Source organism: Sorex fumeus, unplaced genomic scaffold, assembly GCF_029834395.1.
Source record: "Sorex fumeus unplaced genomic scaffold, SorFum_2.1 ptg000063l, whole genome shotgun sequence".
Taxonomy (NCBI): domain Eukaryota; kingdom Metazoa; phylum Chordata; class Mammalia; order Eulipotyphla; family Soricidae; genus Sorex; species Sorex fumeus.
In genome coordinates, this window is record NW_026606120.1 from 50,132,131 (window position 1) to 50,152,380 (window position 20,250).

Here is a 20,250-nt window from a genome sequence, read left to right on the forward strand (position 1 = left end):
CCTGAGCATTGCAGCTGGACTTTCAGCCTTAAAAAAAGAATCAGAACAATCTCCTCTGCAGAAAAGAAAGGAGACTCAGAGTTGTACCCAGCAGTGCAGCTGTGGGCCCTGGGGGAGACTGAGAGCCCCTACACTGGACCTGAGGGTGCAGAGCCTCTTCTCAAATTTTTAGTGCTGCTCCCCATACAATGCCAGACGTCTAGGAACTCCTCTTGTGGAAAAATCATGGCAACCAACATTGGGCAGACGCATGCACCACGAAGAAGCATCAGTAAGTCCGAAAGCCAGAGCAAGACGAATAGACCGTGGAAAGGAACATTCAGAAAACAACAACCAAAAGAAGAAAAGAGCTCTAGGACATTGAAAACACACAGGGGGGCTGAAGTTTGAAAAGCATGTGGAAAGCCTTACGCAGAACCCAGAACACCAGGAGAAAGAGAACAGAGAAAAGGATGCACAAGACCTCTAACTAATGGACATTCTCAAGAGAGACAAGGGAAGGAAATCATTATAGAAGTAACTCCAGAAAAGTCCCCAGAAGGACTCACTAGCAATGAAAGTAGAAGGATGTAGATTGCATGTTCAGATTATTAGGACAAGGCAAAGATTGTTTCTTCCTTTGGAAAAACAATGGCAGCGGGGTGGGTGGCTGGGGGAACTGGGTCACACTCTGCAGTGCTCAGGGCTCACTCCTGGCTCCATGCCCAACAGTGACTCCTGGAGGTGCTCAAGGAAACATAAGTAGTGCCCAGAAGACCATATGTGGTATCAGGGATTTGATCTCGGGTCAGCTGCATACAAGGCAAACACCTTACTTGTTTTGCTATCTCACCAGCCCCAGCACTGTCTCAAGAGATACAATCATTGTCCCTAAATATGGGGAAGTTGACTGATTGCGTTTCTCTGCACTTTGGTAAGTCAGGACATAGAGGAGGAACATCCCCACAAGTCTGAAAGAAAATTATTTTCCACCAAGAATTTTATGTAAGCAAACCATTAAGCAGGGGTCAAGGCCATTTTTAGCTCTGCAAGGATTCAATTAGTGTGGCCGGCATGCTGGGGAAATACCTGTAAGTGAGCTTTCCACAGAACAGGGGGTGAGATGAGCAGAAGAGAGCTGTAGGGATCAGGCATTGACAGGAAACGGGCTTGGGGCTCTGGAGGAATGAAGAGGGAGGAGCAGAGGAAGGGGCATGGTTGAGTTCCTGGTGCCTTCAGAGAATGGCACTAGAAAATATACCCCATAGTCACAGAAGCAAGCATCTTGAGACAACATGCAGATAACAAGCAGAGTTTGGGGGACAGTTTCTGAATTCTATCTTGACAAAGCAAACACAGAGAGATGGAGACAGGGAATTAGCCACCCCCCAAGAAAGGGAAAGATTAGAGTCACCCAATTAAGGAAAAGTACTTGTGATGCTCTGCATTGTTTAGTTCTCACTAGTATACCTACTGATGGCACTTTAATTTATAATCATCATTTCTAAGCAGAACCACAAATATTTCCACATTGCCCATGCTGGGGAAAATGTACATGTGTGTATGACCAAAAATGCATGTGTGTGTTCAGAAAAAAGTAAAGAAAGAGGTAGAATTTGACCAGCTATTATTACCTATGTTTAATTGTGCTATTTTATACAAATTCATGGGAAATATTAATGCTTTGGTGTCTTCTTAGTTTTTGTTTGGGGACTAAGCCTCCTGTTCTCGGGGCTTTGGGATGGCTCTTGGTGGTGTTCAGAGGACTCTGCAGTGCCAAAGGTAAATTTACTCCCAACCCCTAGTATGCAAAGCTCCTATTGAGCTCTTCAAAGATTCTTTAGCCTGTTGTCTCGCTCACTTTCCAGGTGTCTTTTAATTATTTGAGTGACTTTTTAGTGTGTGTGTGTGTGTGTGTGTGTGTGTGTGTGTGTGTGTGTGTACCTGAGGTGTTCAGGTGCTGTTTCTGTCATAGTGTTTGGGGAACTCTGCATAGAATTCCCACCTCCAGCATACAAAACTTGTACTCCCCAGCCTTGTGCAAGGCAAACGCCCAACCCCAGTTCAATTCTTGGCATCCTGTATCATCCCCTGAGCACTTCCAGAAGAATTCCCTAAGTGTTGAGCAGGAGTAACCCCAGAGCATTGCTGGGTGTACCTTCCTCAAAAAAATAAGGGGGGATATGGTACTGCCAGCAGGTCAGTCTGTACCTGTGAGGCAAGTGCATCAGCAGCCTGATGGCACTTTCAAACTTCCAGATACCCCAAAATTGCTTTTGTGCCTTTGGCCAACCCCAACAACTTGGGGCCAAGTTTACCAAGAAAGTAAATGGCCAAAAGTTAGGTATGTGGGAGACATACCCAAAAACCACCTACAGCTCAGCTATATAATAGGAGGCAAGGCCTCTCTGGTTCCTGATCAAACTGCTTAACGGCCATGATCCCAGAGACTCAGAAACAAATCTCGGAACCCAGCCACTTTTGGCAGAAATGCATCTGGTCCCTGAAGTAGGTTACCAGCTCCGAACCACCCCAGGTGGGAATAGGTTTCGTGCCTTGGCCTGTTCCCCCTGACGGCTCAGTGGCCGGCATCCTCCAGAGGCCACTGGACAGTCAGGTTTGAACACACAGTGATGAGACATGCGAAGCCTCATGGAATTGGGGTGGAGCTGGCCCTTTCCTCCCCGCCCCAATGAGACCCTGAGTCACCGCCCATGAACGGCCTCTCTGGCTCCTGATCAAGTTGCTTAAGGGACATGATGCCAGAGACTCAGAAACAAATCTTGGGACCCAGCAGCTTTTGGAAGAAATGTGTCTGGTCCCCACTATAGATTGCTGGTCTACCCCAGGGGGGAAAGGGTGCTGTCCCTCTGCCTGCTCCCCCTTGGCGGCTCGGTGGCCGCCATCCTCCAGAGGTCATTGGACAGTCAGGATTGGGCCCGCAGTGATGAGACACAGGGGGCCTCACAGGATAGGATGGAACCGGCCCTTTCCTCCCCATCGCAACAGACCCCGAGTTGCGGCCCATGAACGGCCTCTCTGGGTCCTGATCAAGCTACTTAATGACCATGATCCAAGACACTCAGAAACAAATCTCGGAACCCAGCAGGTTTTGGCAGAAATCCCTCCAGATTTAATTGCTAAAATTTCAAAATTCCAAAATCGTGAGGCCACTACTGTGGCCGCGCAACATTATATGTTATTCATAGTCAGCAATGGAAAACAAATTGTACACGGCTGCCTTTTTGGCAGATCTGAATGTTGGGGGAAAATCCCAAATAATAATGGTGGGTCTGGTGTCAAAATATTGAATGTAATCAAAGTAGAGAGAGAGGAATGTGGAAATTATTTGCCCCACATGTAGGGGGAGGGTTTGGGATGGGGGGTATACTGGGGCTTTTGGTGGTAGAAAATGGGCACCTGTGAAGGGACGGGTGTTTCATTGTATGACCAAAATTTAAACCCGAAACCTTTGTAACTGCTCTCACGGTGATTCAATAAATAAAATTATAAAAAAGGAAAAAAAAAGGTGGAGTTCATGCCCAATTCAATCAGCTAACCAATGGCTGAATAAATAGCAATGCTCCTACATAAAAACAAACAAACAAACAAACAGACAGACAAATCAAAACTCATACTCCAGTCAGTTGAACTGTCTCTCCAGCCCAACTAGGTGACAATTTTTTAAATAGCAGTATTTTTAAATTTTTATCTGTTATGTTTTGTTTGGGGGGCTTCCCAGGCTATATGTGGTGCCAAGATCGAACCTGGGTCAGCTGTGTGCAAGGCAAGTGCCTTAGCCTCTATACCATCTCTTGAACACTCCCCACCCCATGTTTATATTTTAACATCAAATCTGAAGACAGTCTTATTCCTTATGGCTCTCCTGAAACTGTGGCTCTTCTGACTTGGCCCATAGCTTTTCGTTGTTGTGTTCTCTCTGGGTAAAGGCAATCGCTCCTCTGGGCTTTACCACCAACCAGATCTACATGAAGATTCTCAAGTCCTGACCTGACTTTTGTCTTGAGCTTAAAATGTACATATTTGAATACTTGCAATAAGGCCTAACATGTCAAAACTCAACATACCATCTCACCCATTCTCATTGCATATTTTCCCTACTCCAGCAAGCCTGTCTACCTCATCACCTAAGTCAGAGCCAGTGACTTCTTTTGTCTGTCTGTTTGTTTGTTTGTTTGTTTGTGGGCCACACCCAGAGATGCTCAAGGCTTACTCCTGCCTTTGTGCTCAAGATCACTCTCAGTAGGGAGTGAAAACCATATGGGATGTCAGGAATTGAACCTGGTTGATCATGTACAATGCAACTGCTCTACCCGCAGTACTGTCTGACCCCTGAACAACAGGGATTTGAAGCCCACTCCCACCATCAGAAAGACAAAGCCAATGGGAAATATTTTATTATTCCCATGTGTGCTTAAATCTCAAAAAAAAAACGAGGAAGTTTGCCAACATTTTTTTTGACTCTGTTGGCAGAGACCAAATAAGGAAAGTTGATTAGAACTTGGAAAACCTGCTTTGTTTAAGCAATTGGAGAGCCTTGCTTGTTTGGTTTTTTTGCTTGGGGACCTTTCTGCTATTGTTATTATTGCCAGGTATCCCCCAGGCTAAGCCTCGAGTGAAGCATAAGAATTGATCCAAAGTTAATCAGCACTTGGACAGGAGTTTCAAATCCTGAGACTAGAAATCCTGAATTTAGAAAGGCCTTCTAAGTCAAAGAGCCTGAAATTTGTTTAGGATTTAGCTGGACAAAGATAATTTGTACAAGAGACAAGGCAATAAACAGTAACAGATACCTATTTAATTGTAGGACTACTTATTTATTTGGGGGCCACATCAGGCAATGCTCAGGGTTCACTCCTGACAGTGCTGGGGGACTGTAAGTAGTGGCTGGAATAGAAATTGGGTCAGCACAGAGCCTTACTAGCAGAACTATCTCTCCAGTCCCTTGTAGGGCATACTTATGAAATAACAGCCCAGAGGAAAATTCTGGAGAGAGGTTTGGTCCCCTTTGGGAAATACAATGGAGGACAACTCAACACACTTACTATTATCTTTCACTATCTCTTGTGAAAGAGATTTCACCTCTTTTTGGTGTGGTTTCATTTGGCAGTGTGCTATGAGTAAGAGAATAGCACAAAGATAAATTTGATCTTATTTGCAACAATTCCTCACAAATGAGGGAAAATGGGGCAGAGTGATAGTGTAATGGCTAGAATGCTCATCTTACGTAAGACCAATCCAAATTTAATCCAGGCACCCCCATAAAGTCTCCTGTGCCTGCCAGAAGTAAATTCCCAAAAACACACACAAAAAGGAGGAAAACGTAAAAGTGGTAGATGTGATGATATCTATGTCTGAGTCAGAATGCTCCTGGCAGGGGGCAAAGTGATAGAACAGTGGGTAGGATGCTTTGCACCTTGCACACTGCCTATCTGGTTTTGATCCCCAGCATCCCATATGGTCCCCCGAGCACAGCCAGGAGTAATTCCTGAGTGCAGAGCCAGGAGTAATTCTTAAGCCACACCATGCGTGGCCCCAAAACCAAAAAGAGATTGTTCCTGGCAGTTCAGGAAATCCCACTCTCTACCTAGATGAGAGATAGAGGCCTCCTCCTTCAACGCTCTAGAACAACATTCTTTAACCATGAGAGAGTGGTGCATGAAGTAATGCCAGTCCACTGGTGGAGAGAGTTGAAAGCCATTAGTCACCCTTCACCTCGCTTATAACTGCCAGGCCTTTCTGTGCACCTGTGTACTGGCCTGGTACTGGTCTGCAGTCAGTATGAAAAGGCTAAAGGTATTCACTGCTCTATAGATAGATCCCTTCTGGAACCGAGCCCTGCTCCATACCTCTGCTTCACCCAAATCCTGAGCCTTCACAGGCAGACTGTGTCCTTAAACTCAATCTATGCCCTTCAGGAGTGATCTGAATAAAATGGAAATTTCCATGCTATGAAAGTAATTTTCCTCCTGTTAAATTCTTTCCCTTTGCACATCTATTTTTTCTGGATGTTTCTGCTGGTCATCAGTCAGCGGAGATTATGAGGGGAAAGAAAATTATCCTTCATGGCACAAAACTAAAGGATTTCTCTTACTTGCCTTCCCTCATCATTTTCTTGTTTACTGCTTCTAGAGTTTTGCCATTTTCAGCTGCTTAGCATTTGGGGCAGCCTTGGAAATCAGCTGTTTTTTTCCCATAGGGTGAAGAGCCAAGGCATGGGCTAGAACTGAAGTCTTGTTTTCCCAGGGGACGGAGTACTGTGTTATGTCAGCTCTGTGCTCAGGGTACTGAGTGCTCGAGACTGAGTACTTTTTCCCCAGAGAATACTGTGGATCGCTTTCATGCCATCTCCCTTGAGTTTCTTGTGTAGTAGATTCAAACACAAGATCTTCCTTAGCGGACTGGAGAGACAGTAGTGTGTGTGTGTGTGTGTGTGTGTGTGTGTCTAGGTGTCTGGGTGTCTGTGTGTGTGTAGTGCACTTGCATGCACCCAACCAGGATTCTATGCCCAACACCATGGGTATGACCCAAAGACCAAAACCAAAGCCCCTGAAAAAGGTCTGTCTACTGAGCCTTTACTTAGCATTGTGTCTTGTTTTGCTTTGTTTTGATTCTCAGTTCTCAATTAACTCCCTAAGAATTTAATTACCCTTGGCCTCAAGTTCATGAGAAGTCACTCAATATTTATTCATCAAATATTACTGGATTGGGGCCAGAGTGATAGTACAGTGAGCAGGACACTTGCCTTGAATTCAGCCAACCCCAGTTTTATCCCCCAACCCCAGTTTTATCCCCAGGACTACATATGGACGTCTGAACCCTTCCCAAGTGAGCACAGAGCCAGGAATAAGTTCTGAGCGCCACTAGGTGTGCCCCCTAACTAACTAACTATATATATATGCATATATATACATATATATAGATATATATATATATAACTGGATGTGATCTAACTACTAAGCTAATGTTCAGGAAGTCATGCAATGCCTAGGAATGAACCAGGCCCCAAACATGCCAGGCCTTCCCCCAGCACTTTGAGTTATCTCCCAGTCCTTATTCTCTTATTATTTTTATTTTGATTTTAGAGTCATATCCGGTATTGCTCTGGCCCTACTCTCAGCTTGGGAGTCATTCTCTGGCAGTTCTCAGAGAACCATGCAACACTGGCATTGAACCCAGGTGTCTGCCATGCCAAGCAAAGAATACTCTTCTGGGCTGAAGCAATAGCACAGCGAATAGGGCATTATCCTTGCACGCGGCCGACCCGGGTTTAATTCCCAGCATCCCATATGGTCCCCTGAGCACCACCAGGGGTAATTCCTGAGTGCAGAGCCAGGAGTAAACCCTGTGCATCGCTGGGTGTGACCAAAAAGAAAAATAAAAAAGTGTACTCTCTCCCCTGATTCTCTCTACTTTAATTTTGGTGGGGTGAGAAACACCTGATAGTGCTGGAGGTTACTCCTAGCATGTGCTCAAGGGTCACAGGGTCAGTCCTGGCAGTGCTTAAGAGACCCTATGGGGCTAGGATTGATCCCTGGTCCATACATGCAAGGTTGCATTCCAGCCCTTTGAATTATATCCTACCCCTTACTCTCTTTCTAGTTATTTATTTGGGGGGGGGGGGGACGGATGCTGCTCCACACCCAATAGTGCTCAGAGGCTAACACTAGCTCTGTGCTCAGGGATAACTCCTGGTAGACTCAAGAGAGCATATGAAGTGCCAGGGATCGAACCGTGATTGGCCGTGTACAAGGCAATTACCTTACCCTCTGCACTGTTGCTCGGATTCCCTCCATTCCCTCCCCCCCCCGCCTTATTTTGGGACCACACATGGTGGTGTTGGGGCTTACTCCTGGTTCTGTTCTCAGGGATCACTACCGGAGGACTTGAAGGACCATCTAGGGTGCTGGGGATCGATCCCCAGGTGTGCTGAGGGCAAGGCGAGCTCTCTACTGTTGTGCTATCTCTCAGTCCCCACCCGCTATTCTCTTTTGAAAGCAAGAAATAAATAGTGTTAGAGATCTGCTGGGGTCTCAGCAGCTAGCCTGAGACTTTGACCAAATCCCCTGCCCCTGGAAGCAAGAGCCTGCCCTGTTTACAAAGACCCCGGGGACCTGCTGCAGCACTTCCCACAGGCAGGCACTCTGGTTGAGGACGAGGGACATGACTGTGCCCACCTACCCTTATTGATAACCCGGCCTAAGAGCAGGATGTGTAAATCAGAAGCGTGCTGTGCGAGGGAAGCATGCTGTATGTGGGATTGCCCCCCACCTCCCACCCAGTGTATAAGAAACCCTGGGTAGGGGCCTCCGTTTCAATAAACGGAGAACTGCTTGACCACCAGACTCCCCCAGCTCTGCTCTGTTCTTTCTCAGTGGGTTTCTCTCTTTGTGGTGGGTGGTGGGTGTACAGAAGGTGTTCAGAAGGCCGGGCAGAGGCTTCTCCCCTACCCGCTCCCTCCCCTTTAGGGAGTAAATCCAGCAACTTACGGGGCTTGTACTCCAGTTTGCCAGGGTCGACTGGCCAGGACCCCAACAGAAATCTAAGATGAGAATTCTTTTTTTGTTTGTTTGTTTATTTGTTTTGAGTCCATATCAGACAGTGCTCAGGGCCTGTTCCTAGTTCTGTGCTCGTGTCATTCTTGAAACTGCTGGGGGTTGAACCTATGTATTGCAAACACCTTAACCACTGTATATCTCTCTTACCCCTAAATAGAATTTTGGGGGGATGGGAGGGAGTATGGCATATGACTGTGGCCAGGGCTTACTCCTGTCACGGTGCACAGTGATCACTCCTGTTAGTGCTCAGGGGACCACAGGTAGAGCTGGAGATTGAGCTTAGTTTGACCACACACAAGGCCTCTATTATTGTACTACCTCGCTGACCCTAAAATAAGAATTCTTTTCCCAAAAACATTTTTCTTTTCTTCTTTTTTTTTTTTATTGAACCATATTAAGATATACAGTTACAGGACTGGAGGACTGGAGCGATAGCACATCAGATAGAGCGTTTGCCTTGCATGTGGCCCACCCGGGTTTGATTCCTAGCATCCCATATGGTCCCCTGAGCATGGCCAGGAGTATTTCCTGAGTGTATGAGCCATGAGTAACCCCTGTGCATAGATGGGTATGACCCAAAAAGCAAAAAAAAAGATATACAGTTACAAGTTGTTCAAGATCAAGTCTTAGTCATGCAATGTTTCAATACCCATCCCTTCACCAGTGCACATAAAGTGAGAGTTCTTGATCACATAAAAGATAATTAAAAAATAACTTCTGTGCATTTTACATCTTTTTATACTACAGTCAATTCTCACATAAAATTGTTCTCTTAGGGGCTCAAGAGATAGTATAGAGGTAATGTGCTCATCTTGCACTTGACCAATGCCAGTTTAATACCAATTTGGCACTGCATATGGTCCCCTAGCATTACCAGGAGGGACCCCTGAGCCCAAGCCAAGAATGAGCCCTAAGTACTCCCAGCTGTGGCCCCCAATAAGCCTCCCAAAACAAAAAATTAATTTTTTAAAATTTTGTATACCATCAGCAAATCACACTCCACCTTTGAAATATCATTTAATAACAACATTTACAAAAATGTGTGTTAACTCTGCACCTTCAGTCTTTTGTAATTGTATTTCATAAATGTTATTTGGCTCTTTTTGGGGCAGGAGACTGGGTCACACCTACTTGTGCTAAGGGACTATTCCTGGTTCTGAGCTCAGAAGTGACCCTGGTGGTGCTGAATGGACATATGCTGTGCCAGAGATTAAACCAACAGCATGCAAGGCTAGTACCTTAACCCCTACACTGACTCTCAAGCCTCTGTTTGGCTCTTATCCATGATAAACCTAAGTCTTTTGTGTTTTGTTGGATTTGGCTTTGGTTTGGGCTTGGGGGCCACATGTGGGCAGCAAACGCCCTACCCACTATATGGTCCCTCCCCTCCCCACCCCTCAAACCTTAAGAGCATAGTTATTTCTTCATCTGTGTGAGGATTCCACAAAGATCAGCAGGACACAGCCAAGCGCAAAACACCCTAGGAGCTCACATCCCCCTTCCAGGTGGTCCCGCCTTCCTCCTGGGGGTGACCTGTGGCTCTAGGCAGGTGTGGTCTGTGACTCACCTTAAGCTATTCTGGCTAGATAGGGGTAATCTTTTTTTTTTTTCTCTTAAATTTTTGTTTTTGGGGCCAGAGCTCAAGGTTTCATCCCTGGCTCTGCTTGCTGCAATGCTTGGGAATTGAACTGGATGGTTGGTTGCAAGGAAAGAGCCCTAAACCCTGTGTTAGATGTCTGACTCCCAGGTCAGACCCTTTAATTCTACCAGCAAAACTATCTGCATTTCAGAGATTGGGAAACATATATATATATATATATATATATATATATATATATTTTTTTTTAATCACGGGGTTACTCGTGGCTCTCCACTCAGGAATTAACTCTTGCTGGTGCATGGGGGTACCATATGGGACGCTGGGGATTAAACCTGGGTTGACTGCATGCAAGGCAAATGTCCTCCCCACTGTGCCACCGCTCTAGCCCCATGGGAAACAGTTTTTTTAAGGTACTAAAGAACTTATACAAATGTCTGCCTCATACCTCCAAAGCAGGGCTTCTCTGCCAGTAGATGATTGTAGGACCTTTCACATTCTTTAAACTAGTAGAATTCTCAGCCAGGGAGGAGGTAGTCTCCGGACAACATCCTGTTCCCTTTGCACCGGCAGCACCACCCCCCTCCCGCAGCCAACTGCTGTTGTCCCGAAAACGTTACCTATCATTCATACTGCAGCAAGTCCTCCAGAGATTCTTCCAGGTCCAGCTGCATCTTGAGATCCCTTCAAGTCTCACACTGGGGCCGGGGAGATAGTGCCAGATTAAGGTACTTGCCTTACAAGTCCCACCTGCAATCAATCCCCAGGACTGCATCTCCCCCAGGACTGCCAGTTGTTGTGACCCAACAATAATAGCAAGGAAAGAGCTCTAAACCCTGTGTTAGATATTTGACTCCTAGGTCAGACCCTTTAATTCTCCCAGCAAAATTATCTGCGTTTCACAGACTGGGAAACAGATTTCCTTTGTTGCTAGTAGTGCAATGTCCAAAGGTTGCACATTTAGTTGTGATGCTTAAACATGCTTGTATTCCAGAAATCACACACTTTGTGGTAGTGCCAGAGATTCCAGCCAACAGCTACAAGGGGTATTTTATGGTGTTCCAACTTGCAGATTCAATTCTGAAGCTACCATGAGTTCTCCCTGGGCCCCTGTCATTTGTTTTAGTGCATGAATTTTGTCCAGTGGTCTGGGGATGAAGCTCAGTAATAAAGTACTTATTAGCCTTGCATGGATGAGTCCCTGAGTTAATCCCCAGCATTGCAAAAAAAAAAATTTTTTTTGGATAGCACCCAGAACATATCTCTGAGTGGGAAGATAAAGACTGTTTTTCAATTTTGTTTATTTAATTATATTAGGTTAATGAGCCTGGTTCATCTGAGGAACCAGCAAATGGGTCTTCTAATTTATTATACTCCTGCATTATCTTCTGTCACAACTAACCACTTACCTGATCCATTCCTTGATTTTGGATTCATCCATCATTAATTTCACACTAGCAACCCAACATATCCATAACATTCAAATTGTGTGTGTGTGATGCTAGGGGGTTGAACCCAGAACCTCAAATAAGCTAGGCAAGTGTTCTACCTATAAGTCACATCTCCTGACCCTTATTTATTTATGAATTTATCAATAGAATAATAAGGGGATAAATGACATTTAAGAAATTTGAACCATGGGGCTGGAGCGATAGTACAGCGGGTAGGGTATTTGCCTTGCACATGGCTGACCCGGGTTCAATCCCTGGCATCCCATATGATCCTTCAAGCACCACCAGGAATAATTTCTGAGTTTTAGCAGCAGAAGTAACCCCTGAGCATTGCTGGCTGTCACCCAAAGAGCAAATAAATAAATAAATACACTTTTTTTAAAAAAAGAAAGAAATTTTTTTTTGATGTAACAATGATTATGATGTTTACAAAGGCAACACAGGATTTTTTTTTTGTAATTTTTTTTAAGTGCATGATTTTTTTTTTATTAGTGAAACACCATGAGGTACAGTTGTAGATTTACAATTTTTTGTGCTTGGGTTTGATTATACAATGATCAGATACCTATCCCTCCACCAGTGTCCATTTTCCACCACCATGGATAATATCCCCCCCACCCCCAACCCCCCATCCTCCCCTGCCTCTGTGGCAGGGCAATCCCCTGCGTTCTCTCTCTCCTTTTGGGTGTTGTGGTCTGCAAAAGAGGCATTGAGTGGCAAAGATGTTCAGTCCATAGTCTACTTTCGACATGCATCTCCCCTCCTGGGAGAATCCTCCAAACACCCTTTATTTGGTGTTCCCTTCTCTGACCTGCCCTTTCCTCTAGAATGCCCGGCTGGCCACTAAGCTATGGAGTAATCCTCCTGGTGCTGATCTCAGCTATTCTTGGGTATTAATCTCATATTTTGTTACTTTATATCCCCCAGATGAATGCAATCTTTCTATGTCTATCCCTCTCTTTCTGACTCATTTCGCTTAGCATGATACTTTCCATGTTGTACCACTTGTATGTAAATTTCATGACTTCATCTTTTCTAACAGCTACATAGTACTCCATTGTGTAGATGTACCAAAGTTTCTTTAACCAGTCATCTGTTCTTGGGCATTCAGGTTTCTTCCAGTTTCTGGCTATTGTAAAGAGTGCTACAATGAACAAACAAGTGCAGATGTCACTTCGACTATACATTTTTGCCTCTCTGGGATATATTCCCAGGAGTGGTATTGCTGGGTCAAATGGGAGCTCAATTTCTAATTTTTTGAGAATCATCCATACTGTTTTCCAGAAGGGCTGAACCAGTCGACATTCCCACCAACAGTGAAGGAGGGTCCCTTTCTCGCCACATCCGCGCCAGCATCGGTTGCTTTTGTTCTTTTGAATGTGGGCCAGTCTCTGAGGTGTGAGATGGTATCTCATTGTGGTTTTGATCTGCATCTCCCTGATGATTAATGATGTAGAGCATTTTCTCATGTGCTTTTTTGCCATTCGGATTTCTTCTTTGAGAAAGTTTCTGTTCATTTCATTGCCCCATTTTTGGATGGGGTTGGGTGTTTTCTTCTTGTGGAGTTTAACCAGTATTTTGTATATCCTGGATATCAACCCCTTGTCAGATGTGTATTCGGCGAATATCCTTTCCCATTCTGTAGACTGTCTTTGTATTTTGGTCACTGTTTCTTTGGAGGTGCAGAAGCTAAAAAGAAAGAAATTTAAACCCAGGGAAGGAAGGAAGAAAGGAAGGAAGGAAGGAAGGAAGGAGGGAAGGAGGAGGGAGGGAGGGAGGAGGAAGGGAGGGAGGAAGCAAGGAAGGAAGGAAGGAAGGAAGGAAGGAAGGAAGGAAGGAAGGAAGGAAGATCAGGCCAAAGATCTGTATTAGGACCACTGTACTTGCCCCAAAGTCTAACGATCAGGACAATTTCTCCACTGTGTACCGTTCCCCCAGACCTAAGCCCTTACTTTGTTTAGGTTTGTAGATAAGATGAGGTGTGCCAAGAAAGAATTCAGAAGGAATTCATTATTTGTTGTGAAGTCCACCCTTTCTTCCCTGTTCTTTCCTTATAACACACCTTCACTCCTCTTCTTGGTGTCAGAGAGATAGCACGATGGATCAAGTGTTTGCCTTGTATACCACTGACCTTGGCTCAATGCCCCCCAGCACCACATAGATCCCCTGAGCACCTTCAGGAGTGATCCCTGAGCACAGAGCCAGGAATAAACTTTGCGCATCACCAGGCATGGCCCAGTTGGCATTATTCCATTAAAATGATTCCTGTTGTGTTGATTTGCAATCTGAAAGCACAAAGAACTTATTTTCAGAGTTGAAGAGCAAGCAATGGTGAAAGTTCTTTAATCAGTGACTATGAAACCATCAAATCCCCTCATTGTTTAGCAAACAGATTTCTGAAAGTGATTCCAAACAGATGACTCTAAAAGGGAATTAAAGCCCCACGTTAGTGAGAAGCATCTCCCATAAATGAGCTTTATTTCAGGCCCAATTTCCAGCTTGGCCTTGTTCGGGGTTTATTTCTGGCTCTGCTCTCAGGGTTCTGTCCTGGCAGGCTTAAGGAATCATGTGAGATGCTGGGGATTTTTTTGGGGGGGTGGAGGGCAGATACCTGACAGTACTCAGGAATTACTCCTGCCAGTGCTCAGTGTGATGTAAGTGGACCCCACGGGTGGCTCACGTGAGTCAGGAAGAGAGAAAGACGGTCACTTTCTCTTGATCTGCCTCTGCCACCTGGGACCCAGGGTTACTCACTCGCAGAAAAGAATTTCAGGAGTAGACAAGCAGTGAAATAAAACAGACTTTATTTGGAGGGTTTTTTGAAAGTGTGGAGGGGGGGGGGGAGAGAGAGAGAGAGAGAGAGAGAGAGAGAGAGAGAGAGAGAGATGCTTTTCCAGGAAGCATTTCTAATGCTGGGAGGGGCTTCTCCAGGAGCAGAGAGAGCCCATCCCAGCATTAGATAAGAAAGCATGTAAGTACACATCTCAAGAGGGGAGATACGGGCGACACATGTGCTCAGGCACCGCAGGTACTTGGCCATGAGGGCACAAGCAGCACACTGGCTCAGGCAGCATATAAATGCACCTCCTTTGTTCAGTGATGTGGCTTTTATGGGCTCTTTGCTGGTTGTCTTGATCTAGAAGTTCTGGAGTCTTCTCAGGGCTGACTCACTAAAGTTAATCAGATTAAAGGAGAAGTCCGAAGATAAAGGAGAGGTCCAAGGAACTTCATGGGGGAGGAGCCCAATCTCCTCAGGGTCTGCTGAAGGTCTTATCAGGTCTTTGTTTTCCGTATCCACAGAGTGGACCAGCCTTAAAATTTTCCTTCCCAGAAGTTTTGTTGAGCTAAGTTTCATTGCTGAAGGCCTTTCCCTGTTTACTTGCCTATATCAGATGAACCATGTAGGATGCTGGGAATAAAACCTGGGCCAGCTGCATGCAAGGCAAACACCCTACTCCTTGTACTATCAAGATGCTGGGAATTGAACCTGGGTCTGCTATGTTCAAGGCAAGCACCTAATACTATATTACCACTCCAGCCCTGTCACTGTCACTCTCCTCCCATTGTTCATCGATTTGCTTGAGCAGGCCCAGTAATGTCTCCATTGTGACACTTGTTACTGTGTTTGGCATATCGAATATGTCACAGGTAGCTTGCCAGGCTTTGCTGTGGGGGCGAGATACTCTCAGTAGTTTTCCTCCGCCCCTCTCGGATACTCTCTGAGAGGGGCAGAGGAATCGAACTCGGATCGGCCATGTTGGCTGCTTGCTAGGCAAACGCCCTACCTGCTGTGCTATTGCTCCAGCCCACCACTCCAGCCCTAAGGGTAGAAACTTCTTGAAGGAGAACTTGAAAGAATACATGTCAACTGAATTTCTAACTAGTTTTGGGATTATATCCCAAGGGGTTGATGAATGAAATGAAACCAAACTAGACAAAACTTCCTCTAAGAGATTTCTTGAGAAATTAGGGATCAGAAAGATCAACAATTATCAACCAGAAGGAACCACTGTCTGGAAAACAACTATGAGTTTGAGAAAGACACCAGAGTTTAGCAGAGAAAGAACCAAACTTTGCAGGGTGCTTGGCTCAGAAGCAGAGTGTATGCCTCCAACAAATGATGCTCCAACACTGATCCACCTGCAGAAAGCAGGAAACAAAAAAGCCAGGGCCAGACCTATAGGATGTGTAGTACACACATCTAGCAAGCGTAATATTCTACTTATAGCACCATATAGTCCCCTGAGCATCTCTGGATATGACCTCTAGTTTTTTTTTTTTTAAAGGAGAGATGAAAGATAATATAAAGGTGGCAAGGTGAGTTGCTTTTTTCATGGGAACGAACCCAATTTGATTCCCATCACTTTCTGGTCCCCTGAGAAACATTGGATATAGTCCGAAAATTTTTTTTAAATAAATAAATAAAAATAAAATGGTGGGGAAAACTTGCAGTTTGGATGGAGCTCTCTTCCTACAATTTCCATGATTTATGGTACACAGTCTTCTGTTGCAGTATTAGATATGCTGGGTAAATTGAAGAGAACCTATCTGTGAAATATTTTATGGCTCCAGAAGCAAAAGCTGTGTAGAAAGGCAGAATAAAAGAATAATACTTTTCATTTAGTTCTCAGCTTTCATTGAATTCATTAGAAACGTACTAGCTGCAATTGTTAAATGATTCAAAGACTAAGCTACAAATTATGGGGGAACAGGCAGTACTAAAATTTAATCAGTGAATTAGTAAGATAATGCCTCATAATTATTGTATTGCTTTCAAATAGAAGCAATAAAGCTGTTGAGTACACTATTTCTTTCTGCCAAAAACATTTCCCCAGAAATTTTTCTTTTCACTTGTTTTTCTCCCCTGTCCTTCCTCCCACCCACCAACCTCCAGCCCCCAACCTTAACTTCTCTTTTTTAAAATTTCTCATCCTGGGCTGGATAGATAGTGTGAGACACAAGGCATTTGCATTGCATGATGTTCAGTTCTTGTACTGTATCCCAAGTACTGCCAGTGATTGCTCCTGAGCACAGAGCCAGGAATACCCCCCAGCACTAGTGAGTGTGGTCCCAATGTCCAAACAAAACACATCCTGGGCTGTTTAATGGCCAGTGGTTAAGCTCTTTTTTTTTGCATGCATGCATGATGCCCTGAGTTGGATTTTTGGTACTGCAAACTAAACAACTCATCTATCCTTTTCTCTGAGGGTGTTTATAAGGGCCACACTACCTGATTTTTCTCACCATTGACTTCACTTCAATTAGTCCTGATAGTCCCAGATCATGGTTCTCTACTATGTACTTGAATGGAAAATAGTAAAATCTTACTTTGAGAGAAAGGTCAAACTAAAGAGGCAAAATAACTGGCAAGAAATTGAAAGCCAGATGCTTGAGTCATTAAGATGTAATAGATGGAGCTGAACCAAAAATCAAGCCATGTGAGTAATCAGTGTTTTTTTTCCCCTTTTGGTATTGGGCTAGTCCCAGCTTGGTGCTTGGGGGTAAGGCTGCTGGTTGTGCCTGGGGGACCATGTGGTGCTGGAGATCCCGTTTGGGCCTCCCTCATGCAAAGCATGCACCCAGCCCATTGAGCTAGCCAGCTTTGCAGCCTGCAAAGGTTTGTTGTTTTTTGTTTTGTTTTTGCTTTGGGGCTACTCTTAGCAATGCTCGGGGGGTCATTCCTGACTGCACTAAAGGATCACTTCTGGTGATGCTTGGGGGACCATACTGGGTGCCAGAGTTTAAACCCTGCTTGGCCATGCCCTACCCGCTGTACTATCTCTCTGGCCTCCTCAGAGTTTTTCTTTTCTTTCTTTCTTTCTTTCTTTCTTTCTTTCTTTCTTTCTTTCTTTCTTTCTCTTTTTTCGGTCATACCTGGCGATGCACCGGGGTTATTCCTATCTCTGCACTCAGTAATCATTCCTGGTGGTTCTCCGGGGACCATATGGGATGCTGGGAATTGAATCCAGGTCGGCCGCATGCAAGGCAAACGCCCTACTCGCTGTGCTATTGCTCCATCCACCTCAGAGTTTTTCTTAAGTAAAAATTTATGGACTCGGGAATGTGACTTAGCATCTGCCCTGCACCTGGAAGGCTGCAAGTTCAATCCCCAGCACCATCTCATCTGTTGAGTGGGATCCCCAGGTCATGAAACTGTGCTGGGGGTCAAATCCAAGCCTCCTGCATGCAAAGCATGTGACCAGAGCATTGAGCTCTCTCTCCAGCCCATCTCCTTTTCCTTTTTCAGGGTAAGTTATTTAAAAGGACTATATCATACTGCAAATTAAGTTTAGGTCTCCTTTTCCTCCTAAGGTACTCTTCGATTTGCTCAAGCGAGCCCAGTAACGTCTCCATTTTTTTGAGACTTGTTGTTACTGTGTTTGGCATATTGATTATGTCGCGGGTAGCTTGCCAGACTTCGCCGACAAAGATACTCTCGACGAGATACTCTCGGTAGCTTGCCAGGCTTAGGTTACATTTATTATTTCTTCCACCGTATAATATGACATCTGAGGGAGACCTAAACACAAAAATATAAAAAACATAGTGCTGTAGCTATTTCTCTTCAGGTTTCTCCATCAACAGAACTAAGGGTACAAAAAATAGTGACCAAAGTCTCCTCTAAGTCTTCAGGAAGAACTGTTACCGTTGAGGGTTGGGGTGGGGGTGAAGGAGTTGGGGGTGGAGAGCATAAAAACCAGTGCCATAGGGAGCAGGAAGAGGGAGCCACAGAACAGAGGTATCTCACTGCTGGAGCCTTGAGCAATAGTACAACAGGTAGGATGTTTGCCTTGCACATAGGTAACCCAGATTTCATCCCCAGCATCCTGTATGGTTCCTTGAGCACCACCAGGAATGATTGCTAAGAGGGAAGGAAGGAAAGAAGGAAGGAAGGAAGGAAGGAAGGAAGGAAGGAAGGAAGGAAGGAAGGAAGGACAATTTCACTCTGGCTGCTTTGTCAAGTTTTCAAGTGTTAGGAAGTGTGTCCTAACACTTGACAAAGCGGGTGGTGGTCTCTGCTTTCTTTCAATCTTATCAGGGTATCTGTTAATCTTGTCTGGAGGCCATATGGCCTTTGTCTTGAGCTAGCAACTGGCACTGCTAACAATTAGCAGGTGTGTCCTGCGAGGTCAGGGCTGATAGAGTCTGCATGGGCTCCTGCACAGGATGGACACGAAGGTCCTGCCAGTGTCACTAACACTGCTACCAAACTTCACCCAAGATCCACGATATCTATACAGTCTAAGAGTTTATCCCTGTCACCTGCTTTGGTGGAACAGTGATTGTCAGATTAAAGTAAGATTATGTTCTCTTGCCAGATTATGTGCCAGAGAGATAGGACAGCCAGTAGGGTGCTTGCCTTACTTGCAGCCAACCCCAGTTCAAACCCTGGAACTGCATATGGATTCTTGAGTACCACCAAGAGTGATCCCTGAGGCACAGCACGGAACCAGGAGCAAGCCTGGAGCACCACCAGGTGTGACTCTTCCTCAACACCCCCAAAATTGATTGTATTTTTGCAGGATAAGGAAAAGTGAATCCCAACCTCCACTTGTATACATTTTAATTGTTTTTGTTTTTGTTTAACTACAGTGCTCTGGGCTTTCTCCTGGTTCTGTACTCAGGGATCACTCCTGTGGGGGGCGGTCCATATAGAGTGCTAGGGATCAAACCCAGATTGACCTCGAGCAAGGCAAGCTGTACCACCTGCTGTACTACCCATCCAGTCTGCAGTCTTCTTACATTTTGTCACAGAAAAAGACTTTCATGGGGTGGAGCAATAACACAGAGGGTAGGGTGTTTGCCTTACACGCAGCCACATGGCCAACCCAGGTTTGATTCCCATATGGTCCCCCGAGCACCGTCAGGAGTAATCCTGAGTGCAGAGCCAGGAGTAACCCCTGTGCATCGCCGGGTGTGACACAAAAAGAAAAAAAAAGGCTTTCATGAGAAGACAGTGATGTAAAAAGCTTTATTGAAGCTCAAGTGAGACATATTCAAGAAAAAACATGAGCTTCTCCAGGGAGGGAAGTGATTGCCTTTAATTAAAAGAAATAAAATGATATACTCATCAGAGGGGTGCAGGCAACTCCAGAACATTGTGCACAGAATTACTATGGGGCTTGTTAATATGGAGTCTTTTCCAAGCTGCGTCAGCCTGGACTCTTTGTACAGATAAAAGTCGGGGGAGTTGGTGGGGGCCACTGGGCAGTCGTGCTAGGACACTGTCAAGGAGAGGGCTTTGAACTTGGGTGGTCTCTACATTCTTTCAATCTTATCAGGGTATCTGTTAATCTTGTCTGGAGGCCATATGGCCTTTGTCTTGAGCTAGCAACTGGCACTGGACAGATTCTTATCTCTACAGGAACTCTTGGTTTTATGGCTTTCTAAAATTTATTCCTAAGGAGTCCACTACCTCACTGCCTACCTCATAATTTTGTCTTTACAAATTAAAATCAACAGTAGTTGGTCATATGAAGCAAAACCAGAACTGTACATTGTATAAAGAAATTCAGAACACTTTTTTTGTTTTGTTTTATTGTTTTGTGGCCACATTCAGACAGCCAGTGGTGCTCCAGGGATACTTCTGACTCTGCTCTCTGGGAATACTCTGCTCAGGGAAAACTTCTCGCAGTGCTCAGAG